Source organism: Trematomus bernacchii, unplaced genomic scaffold (assembly GCF_902827165.1).
Source record: "Trematomus bernacchii unplaced genomic scaffold, fTreBer1.1, whole genome shotgun sequence".
Lineage (NCBI taxonomy): Eukaryota > Metazoa > Chordata > Actinopteri > Perciformes > Nototheniidae > Trematomus > Trematomus bernacchii.
In genome coordinates this window covers 491677-496686 of record NW_022987594.1, presented here as the reverse complement: position 1 = coordinate 496686, position 5010 = coordinate 491677, and positions in this window count along the sequence as shown.

The window sequence follows — 5010 nt, the reverse complement described above, 5'->3', positions numbered from 1 at the left end:
AAGCGTTGCTATCAGAAACAATGCCCGACGTGTTTTGGAAGTAATATGGTCGGTGTTTACATTAGCAAGCATCGCTGTACTGGAGAGAGTATGTGTAAAAAAGCAGGAAATAAAAAAAGATACTCACCTTGTGGTAAACCCGCAAGAGAGAAAGGGTTTGAGCTCCATACTGTTTCAGAAATAATCCTTGATGTGGTTTGGAACACAATATGGTGTTTAACCTGTTAACCCCTGAGCCTGTTTTTCAGGTCTCAGGCTCGAAAATGAAATTCCCAGAACAAATGACTATATCTTCACTTCTAAAAGGGGTAAATTAATAATCTTTTTTCTCAAAGCAATGATAAACCTGTGAGTTGAATGTAGAAAAGTCAGAATCAATATATAATTTTTTTATTTTAAAGTAAATACAGATTGAACGTAGTAAAAGAATGTAAATTGTAGGGTCCGTCCAAAAACAAAACATTACTTATAGTGAAAACCACCCTTGAATGATGGGATAGTAGACTAAAAGCGACATTTGACCTTTTTAGAGAGGTTTAGCAAAAAAGAAAACACCTCTGGGGTCATTTGGGAGGATTTGCCATATCTCTGGCCCCCCTTGGTCGATTTTGATGATTGACACCTCTTTTGAACCATTAGAGCCAATAGAATCGAGGGGAAAATCCATCTAAACATTTCCATTGAGGAGTGAGAGTGATGCGCACGCAGTTTGCCCAAAACCGGAAGCTGGGTTGTAGCTCTAATAGCAGCTAATATGAAATCTCAGTTTTTGACAAAAATTGAATGATGGATTATCAGTAATCATTTCAAAGTGACACAGACACATTGAATTAACCTATAGATTAACCTTCAGCAGCGTTTTTTATCGTTTTAATGTCATTGAACACAACTTTTGATCAGAAAAAACGCAAAGGTAAGACTATTTTCCGTTTTTGCTCCGTAAAGCTACGTCGTGTGATGTCTGGGTTTGCTTCCCCTGCCGCGAGTTTTGATCTGATATCTTATTTGTGCAGATCCGATAAGTAATAAAGTATTTCTGCCGTGAGTTCTGTGCTAAGTGCGTCAGCATCTTTTCTCTCAGGGCTCATTTAGACGCTTCTTGTGAGACTTGTGTGTTGTTTCGGTAAAAATGGTTCGTATCGTCAGTTAGCTGAGTTTCTTCTCGTTAAAGGACCCATGTTATGCTTTTCCGGTTATTACCCGTCCCCTTGTGTGTTATGTAGGTTTTTATGCATGTAAACGGTCTGCAGAGTCAAAAACCCTCAAAGTACACCCTGTAGCGAGTAAAACTCTAACACAGAAAAGACCTGTCTATGCTGCCCCAGAACGCCTCGTTGGAGATTTCTCATTTTCCATTGTTTTCTTCCTGGGTTCTCTGACGTGTGAACACCCAATCAACAACAAATGACCGGATTGGCCCAAATGGACCAATCCGCGGAGCACCTCACACACCAGGATCCCTTGGCTAACTAACAGGGAGTCCCCATTGACTTGCATAGAGCTCCCTGAACGCTGGTAATAGACGAGTTGGGATGGCGGAGAAATGCTCTCCGCAGACCCATTCTCACAGCGTTATAAACCTTTTTCTTACTCAATATCAAGCCACACTTATTGTTTTTACTTCGGCTGTGAGTGTCTGTGTGTGCTCAGGATGAGTTTCGCTTGTTCTCGCTGTATCGCCGACCCGGAAACCTGTCCGCTCCTCGCAGCAGCGAGCCTCGCAACGTCCCGACCAATCAGAGCACACTGGGCTCACAGGGAGGGGGCGACAGGAGCTCCAACAAGCCGTTTAGGACAGAGAGTGAATACCTGGTGAATACACATACTATACAGAGATGCTGTATGAGAAACCAATGTGAGTTTGGAAAATTGCACAATTTAAATCTATTCTAGCAGACCTCAACAATGGAAATATGATCAGTAGAAATGGCCATGACATGGGACCTTTAAGTAAAAGCATTTTATTTATTTTCTACTTGTTTTTATTTTCATTGGATTTGATATTGAGGTAATCCAAAAGTAACAAACTAATCAGGTTACATGTGATATTCAGGTTAAGTTTCTGATTACATTTTTTTGACATGTAACTAGTTATTGTAATGGATTACATTTTGAAAGTAACCCTCCCAACCCTGTGTTGGAGATAACTTACTTTGGGGGGCAGCTGTGAACTGAAGGTGAAGAAGTTGCTAGCAGTTAGTGTTATTGTGTGTCAGTCCAACACTCTCTGTGTTCAGAGCCTGCTAAGGGAACCCTCTGTCGTGTGTGCGTGTGTGCGTGTGTGTGTGTGTGTGTGTGTGTGTGTGTGTCATGTGCAGTGAATCAGCAGAGGTACACCGGTAGATATAAATGATGAAGGACATGATTGCGTTTGCAGAGCCACGGTGCCTCCATCCTGTGTGCTTCACTCTGGGGATGGTGCTGATCCTGACTGGCAGCATTAGTAGGACTACTTCACACATCAGCAGCTGCTTGTGTTGAGCATGAAAAGGGTCCCACTGCAGAAAAAGGCAGAGAGAAGAGAAACTTCTATTAGGCTTCATTGTGCTGTTGTGAAATATCTATTCCCACCTCAAAGCCATGCAGGCTCCTCCAACTGAGCTCTCCTTTTCATCTGAATGTGCAGCGCTGTGGGAGGCCCGGGCTCAGAACTGCAGCTGTCGCCTGAAAGGGACGCCTTCCATTAGCTGCTTCTAATCTGAGTGCTTTCACATTACAAACATGTACAGCTCACGCACACACACACACACACACAGATGTTGACATGATGCGGCAGTGGAACTCAAACACTTCTCTCTCTGGAATCCCCTTATGTTCGTTTTCCGTACAGCTGCTTTTACATGGCGCTTTTATCCAAAGCAACTCACAATAAGTGCAATCAACCATGAAGATACGAACTCAGAACAGAAATAATCCTGCAAATAAACCTTTCTAAAGTGTTGCTTTTTATTAAATGGCCAAGGTGCAGGTGCACATCCACCATTTTGGAGCCAGGATAGCAAACAGTTGGGTCTAAATGGAGGGGTACCAGGGTACTCATTTATAAAACTTTGTGTAGGATTCACGTGAAAATCTTTTGTAAGGATGAAACACAGCACAAAAAGTATTTTCATTTATAAAACAGTGCGAACGCACGTCCTACGCGCGGCTTTTGTGTCCATCACGTAACGTCCATATTTGCCAATAAATAGTCAGCGAAACGCCTCGCATTAGTACTCATTTAGACTTACTGCATGAAAACGATCATAAGTGACGTCGACAAAACTGCTGAAAAATAAATTTCACACCGTGTAATATAGATGTTAGATGTTTAAGTCTTTTAAAAGTATGTGTTTTTTTTATAAATGTTTACATGGACTGGCCCCCCCCCCTCCCCTAGGGGAATTCATCCACAAAAAACACACTGGACGCTGCACTAGGTCAGAAACCAGAGGAGACTGAAGTCCACCATAGACGGACCACCTTTGGACAAAATGTCCTCTCCATTAAAGGCAGCTCATTCTGGAATAGCCTCCCAACTGAGATACGGGATTGTTTCACTCTCAATAGTTTTAAAGGTCAACTCAAAGAATGGTTAAGAAACAAACAGACGTGTAATCACCGCTAACTGCACTTTAACACAGGGGTATCTCCTCTTGCACTTTATGTAGCACTTTTATCTCCTCCTGCACTTTATATGTCGTAGCTGCTACATTGTACTGCCTTGTGGCGTGTATGCTGCTCATGCTCTTTCTGCATATCATGTATTTCTGTTTGCCATGTATATAAATCTTATGTTCATAGCTCAAAGCTCAAATCCGGCTCATTTACATTTAAAAACATTATTTTGTTTAAAATGTTCATTAATGTGCACTGTCCCGGTTCAAATAAACAATTACATTTTTTTAAATGTTCTTGTTGGGGAGGTGGAGACAAATGAATAATATTGTATGGTGTCAGCGGGCCTACAGTGGCAGCATGTGGGGCCAATGTGAACACTGCTGCCTCAGGTCAGCCCGTCACCAAAATGAAAAATAAGCGGTCCAAAAAGTGGATGACAAAATACACATACATGCTTGTGAGTGTTTGCGAGGATAACTCAGATGACATAATTTAGCTTTCTTTCTTAGAAATGATAGTAAACCAAATGCTTTCAAGTAGTGTTTGCAATTATGTATAAAACAATTGGGACTTTCAATTTATAAGAAATGTACATAGGATATAACCATGTCCTGGATGTAGTGAAGACCTGGGGCCTCATTTAAAAAGGGATATACGCTCAAAAAATGGTGTACGCCAGTTTCTACGCAATGTTTGCGATTTATAAAATACTAACTTGACGGGAAAATGTGCGGTCCTCCACGCAAACTCTAATCCATGCTAAGCACAACAACGGGAGAGGCGAGAAACTGCGACACCGTTGGCAGAATGGAGAATGGAGAGAAATATGTGGAAATAATACCATAAATAAAAAATTACCTCTGATTTATCAAATATGAAGAATTCATTTTCAAACATTGATTAAAGCCAATCTTAAAATGATGAAACAAACGCCTGTTTGAGACTGCTCAGTGCACACAAAAACATAACTTGGAGAAATAAATAAATACGGATATGTTATTGAAAACCACCTCGAATATGTTGTGTTAATGTTATGAAATGTTTTCTCATAAATGATGCGGTAAGCAGGAGGACAGAATTACGTCTAAACTGAGGCCGTTTTGCTTTTCTACAGGTCGTATAGATACGAGCATGGTTTTATATACTATCACGTTTAATCGTGTTTTATGCCGTTTGCCAAGACTTGATAAGTCGCTCGTAAAACACAGGAGGTATGGAAACTAAGAACACATTATATAACACAACACATTAGTTGTATTTCCTTTAACTGGTGGATTATGGATATATAGTTGCTGATCGACAGCTGGAACACAAACCACCAAATACAACACAATAATTCAGATCCAGTCATCATGACTCCACTCCGGAGGGATTCCCCGATCATTTTACAGGCCTGGGGCCTCATTTATA